This window comes from Myotis nattereri, assembly GCF_964212035.1.
Source record: "Myotis nattereri genome assembly, chromosome: 5".
In the NCBI taxonomy this organism is placed as follows: domain Eukaryota; kingdom Metazoa; phylum Chordata; class Mammalia; order Chiroptera; family Vespertilionidae; genus Myotis; species Myotis nattereri.
The window spans coordinates 46,276,612-46,295,618 of record NC_138080.1 but is presented as its reverse complement, the minus strand read 5'-3'; positions in this window follow the sequence as shown (position 1 = coordinate 46,295,618).

Sequence of the window (19,007 nt, the reverse complement as noted above, 5' to 3'; positions counted from 1 at the left end):
GTGGTGTCTCTAGAAGAGAGAATGTGATGGGTAGCAGCTTGTTTGGTTTGTCCAGCACACAGAATGAGCTTATCCAGCAAAGATTAAGGTACAAAGTTCTCAACAGACTGCCCCTTTCACCAGAAGGCACTTTGAATCTCAACATAATGTTTCTTGCACTTTAGAGCTCTCACTCACTCTGAAAACATCTTATAAAAGTTTTTCTGGCCTTAAAATTTTATGGTACCTGAAAGCGAGGGTTCACTGATGTAACATTTGTTTTTTTCCTCGGACTACTCTGGAGAGTTTAATCCACAGCTGCAGCTGGTACCTTGCCTTAGTCAAAATTCTACTTTGTCTTTAGGATAAAGTTGCTCACATATGTGACTAAGTAAGCTTGAGTCCCAACAATAATTTATTAAAAATTTAACAGAATTTAGTTTTTTGTAGAAAAAAGCAATCTAGGAAAATCATTTGGCATTGCTTTTGCTCAGCAAATTATTGTGTTACTGATTTTGCATTAGCTAGAAAAACACCTTCAAAACAAAGAAGAAAAATAATTCATTTTTCTTATACTTAGGCTTTAATTTTCTTTTTTATACATACTGAATATTTCAGAGTTTGTAAGTTAGTAAAAGCATCTCAGCTATTCAAGGAAAAAGTAGGTGGCTCAATTAAACAAACTATTATTTTTTTCTGAAAGCCTATACATTCTAACTTTTGTAATTAAGAATAAAGAAAAAGACACAGCCTGACCAGTGGGGCTCAGTGGTTGAGCATCGACCCATGATCCAGGTGGTTACAGTTTGATTCCCGGTCAGGGCACATGCCTGGATTTGTGGGCTCAATCCCCAGTGTGGGGCATGCAGGAGACAGCCTACCAATGATTTTCTCTCATCATTGATGTATCTCTCTCTCCCTTTCTCTTCTCTGAAATCAATAAAAAATATATTTTAAAAAGAAAGAAAAAGTCACATAGGTGTTAAAAATGTCCTGGGTAAAATGAAAATTTTAGGATTTTAAAATCTCAAACTTCAGATAACTGGTCATTAGAATCAGCTGTACTTATCACTTGGCAAAATATTTTAACTCAACTGGCTTTACCCAATTATAAATATTTTACAGTTTCATAGATGACTTAAATCTGCAGTGTGGATTGTTGCTAAAAGTTGTAGTCACTTTAGAACTTTCTTGAAGATGTGACTTTCAGCTTTTGCTGATCTTTCTAGTTTCACCTCCCTTTTCTGACTTTAATGCTCCATCTCTACGAACTGACCTATATTTCTGAATTTACCATGCTCTCTCACACTCCCATGCCCTCAGTATGCTCTTCTCTACGAAGGACGACATCCCCCTGTGTGTATCCTGCATACCTGGCGATGTCTTATTAATGCTTCAAATCTTAACCCAGATACCATTTTCTGTGTGCAGCTGTTAGTGTTATTTCCTTTATAGCAAGTATCATACTCATCCAACATTCAATGCAGGTTTATTGAGCATATGCTGTATACCTAGCAGTATTTTAGACATTGGGAGGGAGAATTACATAAAAATATCAAAAGTTTCTGCTCTTGTGGAAATGGAATATACTGTGATTGTTCATTTGCCCTCTGTCTCCCCAGTGGTCCGTATTAAACTTGAGAGCAGAGGTCTTAATTATCTTTGTGTCCTCGGCACCATGCATAGTGCCTGGCTAATAGCAGGAACTGAACAACAATTTATGACTAATACATAACCTTATACTTGCTTCCAAAGGACAAATTGAACCAAGGAGAAATGTTGTAGGTGTCAAAGGACAGACTCCTTTTCAAAATGGTTGTTCCAAGTTTTCCTTTGAACATGAAGGTAATGAAATACCCTGACCTTATACCCTGGAACAGTGATGGCGAACCTATGACACGCGAACTCACTTTTTTGGGTGATTTTTCTTTGTTAAATGGCATTTAAATATATAAAATAAATATCAAAAATATAAGTCTTTGTTTTACTATGGTTGCAAATATCAAAAAATTTCTATATGTGACACGGCACCAGAGTTAAGTTAGGGTTTTTCAAAATGCTGACACGCCGAGCTCAAAAGGTTCGCCATTACTGCTCTAGAACATGATGTTTTTCTCTTTCTTTGCATTTATATTATTTATCTCTGCTCCTGAGTAATTCAGGTATCATGATGCTATTTCTAGGAAGAAGTGTAACTTCTAAGAAGAGGTAGTACCAGGGACATTGTGAGGGAACAGAGATCCCATCTTGCCTGACTTCAAACTCTCCTTTATTCCAGACAAGCCATCTTTCAGAAACTCAGCATACCCTCTGCTCCATAGTTAAACTTGCTTTCAGGGAAGGTTCTGACATTATGATATTAGGTGATGATTTACATCTGAGTGAAAATATATTAATATATGACACTATATTACCTTTTCCACTGAATTTGTATTGATTCTAGTGGACAAATGCAATGCTGTGATTCTAAGAGCATTTTAAGTAATGAGATATATTTTTGATAATAAGTATTCTCCCTACCTCCCTGAAACCATAAAAGATATATGCTTATGTGCATATTCTTCTATGTGTTTTTAGTGGTCACCCTTGGCAAATTCAAATATGAGTTGGTGGCTGGTGGTACTTAAAAATAAGGAACTGAAAAAGTATGCTCCATCCTGAAACATACAGACAAACACACATGTAGATTTGAGGTTGGGCCTGGCCTGTGTGGCTAGTTGAGCACCGTCCTATGCACCAGGAGGTTGCTGGTCTGATTCCCGGTCAGGGCACATGCCTGGGTTGCCAGCTAGATCCCCAGTAGGGGGTGTGCAGGAGGCAGTAGATCAATGTTTCTCTCTCATAGATGTTTCCATCTCCCCCTCCCTCTCCCTTCTTCTTTCTGAAATCAATAAAAACAAACAAAACAAGATTGAAGGTTTGGATGGAGTCAGCGTATAGCCACTTGAAGAGAAAGGCTGGGCAGTGATGGTGAAAGTGGCTTCTATAATGCTCTCTTTCTAGGAAGACATACACAGGTTTGCTTCTCTGAAAGGATTCTAAATATATTTAGAGCAGAAAGCATCTCTCCTTGAACAAAACTACTGTGGGTTTTATTGTTTCGAAGTTTTAAACTGTAATGGTTCTATTCAGAGCAGAATTACTCGAAGGAAATGACCATAAAATCCTTTCAGTTCTTTTCCTTACTAATGGAGTTTTATTTTGTTCAATTCACTGCACTGCAGCTTATGACCAGAATCATTATGGAGCTCCTACCACATAAAACGGTAGCTATTAAAATCCTTCCTGTGGAGCTCCTGAGATAACTTTATTTTCTTTCTGTGTTAGAAATATTATTTTATTCTCTGGGTTCTCTATGTCTTACTAGAAATAAGTACACTGCTATCATATATTGAATAGTACATAAAAATGTGTCTTGATTCACCTGGTGCAGCTGTCTCCTATTCATTATATGGAAAGGATTATTTCAGTGCCCTTTTACCTTAAAAAGAATTGAAAATCAACATTTAATTCAGTCATTTATTCAACTAACATATATTGAGCACCCACCATGTATGTGCTAGACTCTAAGCTCTCTTCTGGATATTCAACAGTAAACCGAATAGTCCCTTTTTTACTCTCTTGGAGCTTACAGTGAGGAGGCAGATGGATGTTAGAAAAACAACAACAAACAAAACTTCACAAAGAAATAAACACGTTATAGTAAATGCTATGAAGAACATGCAAAAGCGAAAAGATTATGGTTGATTCTAATTTATATTAGAATCATATAAATACAATCAAGGAAACCTTTACTTAAAACCCGCAAGTGACTTCCTGTCACATTTAAAATTGTGGACATTCAACCTATGATTCCCAGTTCAATTCCCAGGCAGGGTACATGCCCGGGTTCCAAGCTCGATCCCCAATGGAGGGCATGCAGGAGACAACCCATCAATGATTCTCTCTCATCATTGATGTTTCTATCTCTCTCTCTTCCTCTCTGAAATCAATAAAAATGTATTTTTTTAAAAAGAAATAAAATAAAATCGTGGACATGGACAACAGTGTGGTGATTTGGGCGGGGTGGGGGGAGTCATAGAAGGGACAAATGGTAATGGGAAAATTAAATTAAATTTTAAAAAAGAAGAAGAAAAGAGGACCTACAGCCAAGACTACTTTACCCAGCAAGGCTATCATTTAAAATTGGAGGCGTAATAAAGAATTTCCAAGACAAGAAAAAGCTAAAGGAGTTTGTTACCACCAAACCAGTATTTCAAGAAATGTTAAAGAACCTGCTTTAAAAATAAATTTAAAAAATCAAATTCATAGTGCATACTGACATGTTCAAAATCCTACATGGTTTTGTAGCCACCTGTCCAAACTTTATTTGCAACCATTTTCTCCCTCACATACTTTATTCACATGGTCTTCTTGTTATTGCTCGCTACTCCAAGCCTGCTTCTGCTTCAGGGCCCATACTCTGTGATTTTCTTGGCTCTTCCCTTGATTTTTCATGACTGGCTTCATAATAGTCAGACCTCAGTAAAACAGAACCTCTTCAGAAAGCCTTTTCCTGGTTTTCCAATTTAAATAGCCCTTTACTTCCATCTACCATTTCACAATTACATTACCTGTTTGATCTTCATTGATCTTAGAGCTATTTGACATTCCTGTGTATGGTGTGTGTGTATGGTGTGCCCTTTGTTTACTTGCTTATTTTTGGTCTCTCTCACTGTAATGGAGACCAAGTGTGAGACCACAACAGTGACCCCAGAACCTAGATTAGTGTTTGGCATGTGATAGTTTTTATTTCTTTGTCTAGAACCATCTCTGAGTCAATATGCTATGTAAGTGTAGCCAAACCCAATCCAGGGCTTTCTTGAAGCTTGCTGTCCAGCTTGAATCAATAACCAGGTAGGAGATTCTGCTGTGGTTGACATCTATAGAGAATCCTTAGCCAATAACATACACACATTTTAAGAAAATAAAATTGAGTGTAGAGTCACAGAACAGTTAAGTCCACTTAGGGGAAAATTTTTTTCTAAAACAGCAGAGATATGCCTTGGTTGAGACATATGTTCCAATTGCATTTTTCAAAAAGAACACATATTTTTACTCTAAAACACCTGCAAATGGCCCATTTTAAAGTTCTAGACTGTTGTCCCCAGAAGAGAGGAAGGAGTTGCTTCATAGCTTCATCTAAAAATACAGGAAGATATTTTATTTAAAAAAATCCTGGTGTTCAGCCCTCAGCTAAAGCATTTCCTCTGAAAAATTCCTTCTTCCTTTATGGAATAGTTGATATTAAAAGAAACAACAACAACAACAAATGTTTCATTTTAATTGCAAAGGCATTTGTGTTAATGGTTGTTTCCTTAATATTACATAAGAGTAGCTAAACTACACTTGCTAACAGTTTTTACTGGAGTCTCAGCACACCTGCCATGGGACTGGAACTTGCTAAAATTGAAACAAAGAAACTAATTTTAGAAGAGCAATCCAGTTCCCTCTGATACCCTTACTGTTTTACTTGGTCCTCACATTGCATTTTTAGAAGATTGAGGAAGAGATAGTGAGTTAGCATCTACAAAAAGTGAAAACAGCAGTACCCAAATCAAATCAGAATAGAAAATGAAGGAGAAAAAAGTCCCCTAGAAATCAAAATCTTAATAGGTAACTTGCTACACACCTATGACTAACTGGTAGCAGGGACTTTGGGGTCCTCCATCTTTTAAATAAGGGAACTAGAAATGTCTATTTGATGTCATGTGGAGGAAGAGCTCCCACAGGTCCCAGTGCTTAGTTCTCTGTGCTACAGAGAACTCTCTGCCCATCGGGGACAATGCCAGGGGAGGGTCTCAATGCAGCAGCCCCTGCAAAGAGTACCCTTACTCATTACACAATGTGGCTGCCCGCTTTGTCCTGATAAGTTGTCATTTGGGGGCTGGGTGGACAGGCTCTGTGACCTCTGTGATGAAGCACCTTTGCATGAGGTCGCCTTTGTGGTGACTGGGGAGCTGGAAAGGAGACTGAGGCAGAGAGCTGAAGCATGACAAAATGCTGAAAGGGTTCTCCATGTGACACATATTTTCAAAGTATTGGGAATTTCAGCAATTGGGCTTATTCTCATTAACTGTTTGTTTATCAAAGGCCTTGGTTATACAATAAAAAGGAATAATTTTTCTTACCTCAAGATAGCGTGACATCTGCATTCTAGCTACGAATGTACTTGAAGTAGATATTTTATTCTTCTTCCTAAATAAGACTTTTCTAGTAACAACTGAGAGTGTATTCAGGGGAAGTAAATTGTAATGGGGATCCTTCTCCTATTTCTCCAGGTAGCATCCATCTCCTCTCTATGAATTGACAAGTTTGGTCATCTAAAGCAGTGGTTCTCCACCTTCTGGCCCTTTCAATACAGCTCCTCCTGTTGTGACCCAACCATAAGATTATTTTCATTGCTACTTCATAACTGTAATGTTGCTACTGTTATGAATCATAATGTAAATAGCTGATATGCAGGATGGTCTTAGGCGACCCTTGTGAAAGGGTCATTCGACCACCAAAGGGCTCGCGACCCACAGGTTGAGAACCGCTGATCTAAAGGAAGAGGTTTATGCTAACGATTCTGGTTCATCAAGTTCCATAAGGATGTTGACATTGCCTTTTTCTTCTTCTTCACCATATAGAAGACAAACATGTCATTGACAGACTACTTTTGATTGCTGATAAAGTAGATCTGATATGGGTAATCCTTCTCAAGCTTCAATATACAAACATTACAAATATAACAGCAATACTCCCCCGCCCAACTCTTAATTGTATACTTGAGCTCCAAAGAAAGTGGAATCATCAGTAAATTGATGCAGAGGGAATTCACACTCAGGACAGTGAATTGGATGAGATGTGAAGGCCTGACAGGGGCTCTGTGTCTGCAGAGGCTGGAGCTGGACTCCCCAGTCGACTCAGGGCACCAAGACAAAGAGTTCACACAAAGTTGGTGCTAGATTTGTGAAACCCATACATTGCTCTTTAGGATTCTCTGACATCCCAGAGAGCATTGGACTCCCTTGGGAAACAAGCTTCTCCCCATAATAGTTAAAAATGACAAACAGGCAGAAACAAGTGAAATGAGTCAGAGAATTCATTAAATAGGATAATTTGGGTGCATAATGTAAATATATAAAAAAGAACAGGTAACTTTGAAAACAAACCAAAAAAGATTCTTTGAGAATAGTAAAACTTGTAGAAACTGAAGTTTTAAAAGTGCAACTAAAAGAGTGAACAAGGTACTCTTTGAATAAAAATAATATGTAGTGAATTGAAAGATTGGTAAAAAAAAAAAAAGAATAAAATTGAACATAGAAAGATTAAGAGATGAAAAATATAAAAAAGATGCTTAGATCCATAGAGGATAAATTTAAAAATCTACATCCTATATAATAAAAGGCTAATATGCAATTTGACCAAACAGCAGAATGACCGGTCACTATGATGCGTACTGACCACCAGGGGGCAGACACTCAACGGAGGAGCTGCCCCTGGTGGTCAGTGCACTCCCACAGGGGGAGTGCTGCTCAGCCAGAAGCCCTGAGCCGGGCTCACAGCTGGCGAGTGCAGCGGCGTTGGCGGGAGCCTCTCCCACCTCCAGACTGCAAGAGGGCACAGGCCAGGCTGAGGGACCCTCCCCCACACCGAGTGCATAAATTTTGTGCACCAGGTCTCTAGTATGGTGATTAAATTCCCGGATAAAAAGAAGGAATATTAAAAAAAAGATAATGGCTCGGAACTTCCTAGAATTGAAGGCAGTTCTCAGGTTGAAGGAGTACACCAAGATCTCTCAGGAAACAGAAAAATAAATTACACCCAGAAAAACCACAGCAAAATTGCAGAATATCAAATAAGAAGAGAGCTACTTTGTTCACCAGAGAGAAACATGAGATAAGTTATAAAGGAAGGATGATTAGAAGTTATAAAGGCAACAGATTTCTTAGAAGGTAGAGTTAATGCTACAAAACAGTGAAATAACAGTTTCGATGTTATTATGAAAAACCATTGTCCATCTAGAATTCTATACAGCCAAACTATAATCTGAGAAGGCAAAATTAAAATATTTTCAACTATTAAAAATTGAAGGGACTTTTTTCGTAGGGATAAGTTGGATTATTTCAGATGTCAATCTGTCATTGGTACTGACGTTCTAATTTGGAAGTTTAAGTATTGGGAAGTAGATCCTGAATAACAAAAGTGGACAGATATGGATCTGATGAACTGATGCTAACTATCTATTATTCCCTTTTTGACGTGCCTTCCACAATGAAGAGGCTGAAGGACCATAAGATGATTTCCCAGGCTCCTTACAGTTAGATTCCAGCAATAATTGAGGCTCCATCAATCCGATGCACTCACATGAGATCTGGCTTTGCTGTTTTTTGCTGCTTCTGTTGGGAAGCAGAGGGATGGAAATTTCTTCCGTTTCCTGAAGTGTTAGCAGAGACCCCAGGGACCATGACCTACATTTTTGTCCACATTGAGCAGCAGTGTGGAGAACATCTGTTTTGGGGATGCAGATTGGAGCTTTTCATTGTTGAGATAATAGTAGTAGCAGAATTATAGGGATTTTGTTTGCGGTGTCTTCTTGTGTGTGGCCTGTTCCTCACTGTGGTGACAGATTGTGGCTGTGAAAAGATAGTTTGAAGCAAGTGACTTCTTTTTTCTTTGTTAATCTTCACCCAAGGATATTTTTTCCATTGTTTTTTTCAGAGGGAGTGGAAAGGTGGGGGAGGGGGTTAAAGAGAGAGAGAGAGAAACATCAATGTGAGAGAGACACATTGATTGGTTGCTTCCTGCACGCGCCCAACAGGGAGCAAGGAGCAAACCCAAATGAAAGGTCAATGTGAATAGCCATCTCACACAGTGGATAAAGAAAAATTGAATTTATTTAAGGAAAGGGGGTGGTAAAGGGGATATCCAAGGGGAAGGGCTGCACAGCACCGAGCCAAGGGGACATTGGGCCAATGATGGCAGCACCCAGAAGCTGGAGTTTTATCCTTATATGCAGCCCCTGGCTGGAAGCTCTTGTCGCCAGTGGGTCTGGGGGCTGAGCTGGTGGCTTGGGATGCAGACAAAATGCAGATGTGCAATCACGTGTCTTTGGGACAGTTTCCATTCCTTATATGGTCTGACTCCTGGTGTCCAGCAAGGTTTTCCTTCTCTTTGTCCTCCTTTGACAGGAAGCTTACAAATGGCTGTTAAGGATTATATAGCCATATAGTCCTAACACTGAAACTTTTCCCCAAGTTACAAATATATAAATCCCGAATCCTTCCAAGGCATCTTCTTAGCAGTCCATAAGGAAATTGCTTTTCATAATTCTGTGCTAGAAGAATTCTGTTAGTGGACCAGTTCTGTTACTGGTGAGATGACAAGACCTCAGTTCTTGGCTTCTTGGAGGAAATATTTAAATCAAGAGACAAAGGGTAGCAAAGTGAGAATTTATTGGCAGCTGCAAAAATATACTTAGGACAGTGAAACAAGGAAGGGCATAGAAGTAACAGGAGAGCCTAGGCTGGACTGCTTTGGCTCACTGAGAAGTCAGAGAAAAGGGGCTCTTGGGGACAGGCTCAGGGGGGTAGATTTGGAAGCAGCCAGAGTGCCCATCAGTAGGAGAGTGGATAACAAAGCTGTGGTGCATTTACACCATGGAGTGCTGCTCAGCCACAGAAGGGAAGGAAATCTTGCCTTTTGTAGTGGCGTGGATGGACCTGGAGAGTATTGTGCTGGATGAACTGGGCCAGTCAGAAGGGGACAGGTGCCATGTGATTTGCTTATAAGTGGAGTCTAATGAACAGAATTAATTAACAAACAAAATGGAAACAGACTCATAGCTGTCAGAGGGTAAGGGGTAGGGAGGATAGGTGCAAAGGGTGAAGGGATTAAGAAAAAAAAAACAACCACCCAGAAACCCTCATAGATAGACATCAGTGTAGTCATTACCAGAAGGAAATGGGGATGGGGAAGCAGGAGAGAGTGAAGGGGGGATAAATGGTGATGTAATTAGATATGACTTGGGGTAGTGAACACACAATACAATATGCAGAGAATGTATTATAGAAGTGTACACCTTAAACCTATATAATTTTATTAACTAATATAATCCCAATAAATTCAATAAAAATAATTTTAAAAAACACATATTCCCTTAGAGTTCCCTAAATCTCACGACATGCTGCTATGTAACATGACAGGCAACTACTAGGCTGGAAAACATCATAAGGCAGCTAGCTACCTGACTGGGTTATATTGCAACAGGCAGCTGCTATCACCGGAGGCAGCTTCCCTGGCCCTCCCAGCAGCAGCCCCAGCTGCCACCTGGCCCCGCCCCAGCCCTCGAAGCAGCAGCCCTGGAAGGACGCCCAGAAGGACATCTGGTCTAATTAGCATATTATGGTTTTATTATTATAGATTCTTTCAAATTTTCAAACCTGGGTTTGTTGCACACATGTTCAATAGGTTTGAAACTCGGAAAATTAAAACTTGGAGTTCAAAAAAGAACCCCTGGGGAGCCTGTGAAGAGCAAGCCCACACCTTTTTCAACTTCCGGATCCTGGATTCAGCAAGTCGGGGATCTGCTTGTGTAGCAAGGGCTAAGGTGACTATTAGTCCATAGTTCAACACTACACTACCCTAGAAAAACGTAGAAAAGCCGATACATTTTCTAAATTGCAAGGACGACAGAGGGTCAGAAAGTGCAGATTACATACAAAAGATAGAAAAAGGAAGTTATTAAAAATGAAAAGTTAACGTAAAATAAAATGGAAGAATTGTAATTAAACACAGTGTTTATAAGGATAACTATAAATAGGATAAGCACTTGTTAAGTAACAAGTCTCATACTGGATCAAAAAGCAAAACTCAACTATATGCTGTTTACAAACAACTCATTTAAAGTTAAGTGAAAAAAATGCATTCAAAAGAAAAAAGTGGAACTTTATTAAAAAATAAGATTTACTGTCTGTAATGAAGATCTAACTGGAATAAATCTTTCTGAATTAAGTAATATAACATCAGAATTCAAGACGCAAACCTATAGGAAATACAAAAGGAAATTAATAGAAAAACAATACTTTTGGGAAACATTAACTGACAGATTAAATTTTAAAAAAATAAATATTTGGTTTAAAGCAGCGGTTCTCAACCTGTGGGTCGCGACCCCTCTGGTGGTCGAAGGACCCTTTCACAGGGGTCGCCTAAGACCATCCTGCATTTCAGATATTTACATTATGATTCATAACAGTAGCAACATTACAGTTATGAAGTAGCAACGAAAATAATTTTATGGTTGTGTCACAACATGAGGAACTGTATTTAAAGGGCCAGAAGGTTGAGAACCACTGGTTTAAAGGGTACAAAAAAAAAAAAAAGACACTAAACAATGTTGATTTAAGGGGTATATGCTGAATTTAAGTACCTGAGAACAGTTTTGACATCTTATTTCAAACTTCCATATAATATTTACAGAAATTGATCCTATCATAATGCACACAAAAACTGCTTCAATAATTTTAATAAATAGAAAGAATATAGATATTAATTATATGAAAAATAGAAATTATAAAAATAGAATTTTAAAAACTAACCTGGAAAAATTTTAATGTATCTGAAATTATTCTTGTATAAAATAGGATATTCAAACTAATAATGCCAAATATCTAGAAAATGAAAATAAAGTCTAGCTATCAAAACTTATGTGATTTATCTAAAACTATATTCATAGAAAAATTAATATTTCTAACCACTTATACTTACTAAAAGACATAGAATAAAATATTTATTTAAGCACTTTCAGATTTAAAAATAAAGATGATTAAAATGATTGAAACAAATGTAAAAGTTAGATAAATAATAAAATTGATAAATATAACCAAGAACTGGTACCTTAAAACAACATTAATAGAAAACTACACAGTAGCATGACTAAATTACTAAGAAAAAAAAAGTACAAAGATATTGAATTGTTGAAAGATGTCAATTAAATTTATGAATTTGGATGCTCTCCAATTAAAATGCCAACAGATGTTGTTGCCATTGTGGTTATTTGCTTGGAACTTGATAGACTTATTCTAAATCATCCTGAAAAGCCAACATGTAAGAATAGCCTGGGATAACCTGGAAGGACAAGCTAAACGATCTTAACATATATGACATAGTAATTGTAACTCTGTAGTCCTAGCACACAAAAAAACAATTACATGATTTAGAGATTGATTCAAGAACCTATCAAAATTTGGCCTTCATTAAAAACATTTTAGCCCGCCTGGCGTGGTTAGTGGTTGAGCAGCGACCTATGAACCGGGAGGTCACAGTTTGATTCCTGGTCAGGGCACATACCCAGGTTGCAGACTTGATCCCCAGTGTGGGGTGTGCAGTAGGCAGCCGATCAATGATTCTCTCATCATTGATGTTTCTATCTCTCTCTTCCTCTCCCTTCGTCTCTGAAATCAATACAAATACATTTTTTAAAAAGGCATTTTAGAACACTGAAGACAAGCAGAATTATTCAACAAATTATTAGGTGTTTGGGAAAATAATGTAGGTAAATCTTCACCCCCTACTCTAACATTGACTCCATATAAACTAAAAATTGAACTATAAAACATAAAAACAAAAGTGCTAGAAAAAAATCATACAGATTAAAAAATAATTTTCTTGAAAATGTGACCAAAATCTGCCTGTTGAAATGGAGTACTTAATACGTACCATATAAGATTTAAATATATGGTAACCACAAACAAAACTAAAGTAAAAAATCAATTGGGAAAAATAATTATACAACAGGCAAAGGGCTGAATTCCTTTAATACAGAAAGGAGTCCTATAAATAATAATTTTAGATCTCAAAACCTCCTAGAAAAATTATGAAGAGTAAACTAGAAGGTCACAAGAAAGGCCTTAATATATGAGGAGTTGATATACTTGATAATCCATCAATTCTGCTCAAAAATTAATATATATTTAGATGCACTGAGATGCTTAGGTGCCAGTGTAATCACACCACATTGGGAAATAATTAAGAAACTGATAAAAATTAATTTGGCAACTGTATGGAGAATTTGTTAGCAGGGTTAAAATTTAGTTACAACTTTTTGCAGAGCATTATGTTAATAGCTTTCAAATTTTAAAGTGTGTATCTGTCTTCTGATATAATAACTTCACTATGAATATGCCTTGTAAACATATAAGTGCATAACATATATGTGTACAGATATTAATGGCAGCATTTACTTTTAGTAACAGATACAGGAAATAACCTCTAAGACCGTTTGTGTGTGTGTGTGTGTGTGTGTGTGTGTGTGTGTGTGTGTGTGTAAGACAGAAAGAAATTAAGATTGGGAAAGAGAGAATGAAGGATTCACCATGCTATCTGATATAATATGCTCTGCTCTCTGTTGGGTAAGTAAACTGCATAAGAATGGACCATTTTGGCCCTGCTATATTTCTCAGAGAATTTTCTGTTTATTTGAGTGAGTAGGAAGTATATCTTGAAAATGTGACCAAAATCTGCCTGTTGAAATGGAGTACTTAACACGTACCATGTAAGATTTAAATGTATGGTAACCACAAACAAAACTAAAGCTGGGGCTGCAGAACCCAGTAAAATCACACACAAAGCTGAGGGCAATTATGTTTTCTTCCTTTAATTTATGATCTTGAAACGTCTTTTTAGGAGCAATCCATTCCACAGAGCATGGCAGTTAAGCAATGATTAGGCATTTAGAATTTTTGCAACAGGCATGGAGTGGAGATCCGCATTTGCAGTGTAGAGGAGACCCGGAGAAGTCCTCTCTGTATGAAAGTGTCTAACAAACACCAAGTAGCTTTTAATCCTCCCCCAGAATAAAACGCACAACAATCTACTGTAATATTTTTATGAGATTAAGTTTTATATATACATTTTCTTACCACACATTTAAGAAATAGATCACATTCCCGTACATTTGATGGCCTTATAATCAAGACAGTATGTGTATGTGTATGTGATGTGAATTTCAGGCCTGAGGTCCTCAATAGGAAGTATCACAATTATGAAGAGGCAAGTGAAGAAACAGAATTCTTTAGGACGTTTGTCGTGTAAATCAACAGAAAGAAAGAAGATTCCGGACAACATCTCAGCTTACGAGCATTTTGGACATATCCCACTTCCCTAGGTCCATGGAGTTTGTTTCATGGTAATTTTCCACTAGGCATGTCAGAGCTTGAACAAACATCAGACTCATTTGCTACCCCACTTTGCATCAAACATTTCCCTTAGAAAACCATCATTCTGTACCCAGGAAATAGAACTGAAGACACACCTTTTTCAGCCCAGTCTCCCAGTGATGGCAAAATCCATATTCAGAATCCACCCAAATACTGCAAATGATTATTTAATAGCCTATTGGGAAACATTTTAGCTACTTGGTTGCAAAAAAGGTCTTCAAAAATAGCAGGGCAAATAGTTCTAGGTCTCTGTGACCCAAAATGTCTAATGAAGTCGAAGAATTATTGGAGCATCTTAGGGAAACCTGAGGTCATGCAGCTTGATGACTTGGAAATTATGTCTCTGTGAGAAACATGCGGCTTCTAGCTTAGTATTTATTCAGCAATGTTCATCTACGTTGGTAACGCTGGCTGTGAAATTCTTCCATGCCCTGAATATTCTAAGGCAATTGTCTAAATAACTCCAAAAATGAATTTATTTTGTGACGTGTTAAGCTTTCAGAAAATTAAATGATAAAGTAAAAAAGTAATGAAAATCCAATAACCGAAAAGCAGACACCACACTGAGAATTCGATTGGTACATAAGAGATATAAGATAAATAATAATTTTCTATTTCATATTTCCAATCCATAAATGGCAAAGTATAGTCATTTCAGAGGAGAGATGAAAAGGGGGAAAAAAGAAAGCCCCCAAACCGCCCCGCATTTTGCATTTTTTGACATGAAGACTATCACAATTAAACCTATACTACCCTCTGGTGGTCAAATTTGAAAATATATTTATACAGCAGAATTAAGTAAATGATTATTTAATATACATTAATAGCTAAAGATAAGGCAACCAGATGCTTCACTTTATGTGAATATCAGTTGGTAGTATTTCAATGCATTTTATGAATATAACACAACTTGTCTATCTATTCTGTTGGTGAGTGTGGGATTATTTCTAGTTTTCAGTTACTATGGACATTTTTGTACAACATTTTCTATGGATATATACATTTATTCCTCTTAGACATATACCGAGGAATTGTTACAAAATGACCCAGGGGTGTGGTTAAGTGGGTAGGCCTTTTTGTGAACAAAGTTAAAAAATTTCTCCCAAACTGTACATCCCTTTGTCTGTTTATAATAGACATATTTTTACTATAGCCTCAGGCACATTATAAAACAATCTCCATAAAATAGTACAAGTTGACCCTTGAACAATACGGGTCCACTTACACAAATAATTTTTACAGAAAATACCTGTACTGCTTTCCATCTGCGGTTGAGAGTCTATGAATGTGGAGGTTTGCTGCATGCATGGATCTACACCATTGGATATAGGAGACTTGAGCATGCATAGATTTTGGTATCCATGGGGGGAGTCCTAGAATCAAGCCCCCACAGAAACAGAAGGACAGCTATGTAGTTAAGTTTGTGGGGGAGTCAAAGTTATGCACAGATTTTCATCTGTGTGTAACCCCTAACCCCTGCATTGTTTGAGGGTCAATTGTATTACCAAACAGTGTAATATCAAGAGTTTAAACTCAAAATATTTTATGGTTGAAGAGCTAAATACCATAAAATGGTTTACTATATGTGGGATGGTTCATTTTATGTGTCACCTTGCCTGGGCCATTGTCTGCACCGATATTTAGTTAAACATTATTCCGGGTGTATCTGGATTAGATTAACATTTGAATAGGTAGACTGAGTAAAACAGATTGCCCTTCCCAAGGTGGTGGGCCTTATCTATTTGCTTGAAAGGCTGGAAAAGAACATAAAGCCTGAGTAAGAAAGATTCTCTCTCTCTCTCTCTCTCTCTCTCTCTCTCTCTCTCTCTCTCTCTCTCTCTGCCTGTCTTTGAGCTGGGCATGGATCTTTTTTCCTGCCTTTGGAGAACCCAGATTTAGACTAAAACTTAGACCATTGCTCTCCTGGCTCTTGGGCCTTCAGACTCAGATGGGAACTCACACCACCAATCCTTTTGCTTCTCAGGCTTTGGGACTCAGACTGTCACTGTGCCATTGAGTTCTCTCAGGTCTCCAGCTTGCCAACTGCAGAGCTTGGGACTTCTTAGCCTCCAATATCATGTGAGTCCATTATACATAGGAAGGTTACGCCAGCATCGATATAAAAAATGACAATAACAACACACATACTAAAATTCTGTGTTTTATTTTTCACTTTCCTCAGGATCTTTAAAAAGATAGAAGTATACTAGTCTTCCAGAGAGATAGTTGGTCTTCAATGTAAAAAAGAAAATGACTTAAGTTCCCAGATGAGGACTTCAGTAGCTAAAAACCAATCAAATTAACTCTGATGTCCCTGTTTGCTAGAAGAATCTTATTGTCAATATCAAGGCACTTTTTGAAAATCCTATTGTTGTCCTAACCGGTTTGGCTCAGTGGATAGAGTGTCGGCCTGCAGACTCAAGGGTCCCAGGTTTGATTCTGGTCAAGGGCATGTACCTTGGTTGTGGGTACATACCCAGTGGGAAGTGTGCAGGAGGCAACTGATTGATGTTTCTGTCTCATCGATGTTTCTAACTCTCTATCCCTCTCCCTTTCTCTGTAAAAAAATTAATAAAATATATTTTTTTAAAAATCCTATTGTTTTTCTTATGTAATTCCTACCTAGTGATGAACATGTCTAAGATAAAAAGTATACAGAGTGGTATTCATAGTAGATTGGACAATGAAGAAGGAAAGATTAGTGAACTTGAAGACAGAGCAATAGACACTATTCAAAATGAAACAGAACAGAACTGAATAAAAAAAAAGAACAGAGAATCAATGAGATGTGGGGAAAATTCAAACTAGATTGAATTCAAATTAGAATTTTGGAAGAAGGAGAAGGGATGAGAAATAAGAGTAAGTTATTTAAGAACCTAAATGAAACTATAAGTAATATAGAAGAGCACAAACCAATAAAATAAAAGAGAAAACAAGGAAACTAGAGCTAATTTGTTGAGTAAATTAAGAAAGTTGATAAAGTTTTACTATAATGTTCAGAAAGAGAAGAAACAAATTACCAATGTTAGAAATAAGAAAGTGGACATCACAACAAATCCTGCAATTATGAAAGGAAAAGAAATATTTTAAACAATATTATGCCAATAATTTCTACAATGTATACAAAATTAGCAAATTCCCTGAAAGACATAAATTAGGAAAGCTCACTCAAAAAGAAATAGATAACTTGTATTACTCCATATTTGTTTAAAAAAAATGAGGCCTATGTAGCTTCACTTTTGAATTCTACCAAACAGTTAAGAAAAATAATATCAATTTTTAACAAATGTTTTGGAGCAAGTACTACCCTGATATAACCCAATATCATTTATGAACACAAAACCAAAACTTTTTACCAAAATTTTAGAAAGTTAAATTCAATAATATACAGAAAGGCTGATAATATATCATAAATAAGTATAAAGAACCCACCTAATAAATATTTAATGTGTGATTCAATGAATTACTAAGAATCAGTTTTTAAAGTATCATTGGCTAATAAATTTTGGATTGTAACTTTCAGATGTTCTTCAGGGCAATGGCAAGAAAAAAAGTCTTTTTTTTTTTTTTTAATTGCATGTGCTGTGCTAGGTTTTGAGATATAAAGATGAATAAAACAACTTCTACTCTCAAAGAGCTCACAATAAATTTGCCACATATATATAAAGCCAATATAATGCTCAAATATTTTTGGAAAAAGGGAGACAATACAGCCTTTTTCTGTTGGAAAATAAATATTTGAGGTGAGTTTTATAAATCAAAACTTTATGGTATATGTGAAAGGCAAATTTATAAAATCTCTAATTATGCAGGTATGAATGAGTTAGAAACAGTGCTTACAAGTACCTTGTTGGAAAGAGACAATGAAAGAATGCAGTCAGTGTCTTACAAGGACCTATGAGGTACTTAAGAAAATCATGAGGAATGCTTTAGAAAGTTAGGTTCTAATTTTCAGCCTATTTCATTACGTCTTATTGGACAATCTCCATTTATAAATGAGAATTTTTGTTTGTTTTCATGGGATCTTGTCAGGGAGAATTGTGTTACAGATTTTATTGCTGAAGAAAGAGTAATTTTCTGCAGTGTTTGAAATAAAAACAGATTTGGTCACTGACCTCTTGGAGGAAGTCAAGTGGTTTGAGTAAAAAAAAAAAAAGAGTGTGATACACAGTTATTATTATTGTTTTTATTTTTGGCAAAATTTCCATTTGAACAATTGGTTTTAAGCATTTCATTTTTTTCTCCTAAAAAATTCTTCATAAAATTAAATACATAACTTATTTTATTTTCTCTCTCTTCTTCTAGGAGTGGAAGACAGAATATTCTTTTTTACTTTTCTAGTTCATTGAAATCTTTTAAATATCAAAGTATAAGTCACAAATACAATTTAGAGTACAAGTGTAATAAGAATAATTAAGAACACTTTTTAAAAATGCATATTCATACTTTCTAGCCCAGATATTATAATCCATTAGGTCGTTGTAGAAAACCCAAGAATATGCACTTTTTTCAACTTGTAGACAATGGAGGTGATCTAGTTTAAGCAATTTCATGTTTTACAGTCTCTCAAGACAGAATATCATAGAATGGAGGTGAACTCAAAGGGTAGCTAAAAATTATTAACTACACTATTAATTTAAAACAGTGAATTTCTGGAACAGGACACATCACACACTGAAATATAATGATTCCAAATGTTAATTATTTTTGCTTTAGTTGTTATTTTGAATATACACTAGCAAAAATAATTGAGAATAAGTGTTTCAGAGCAGTAAAAATGATTTTTTT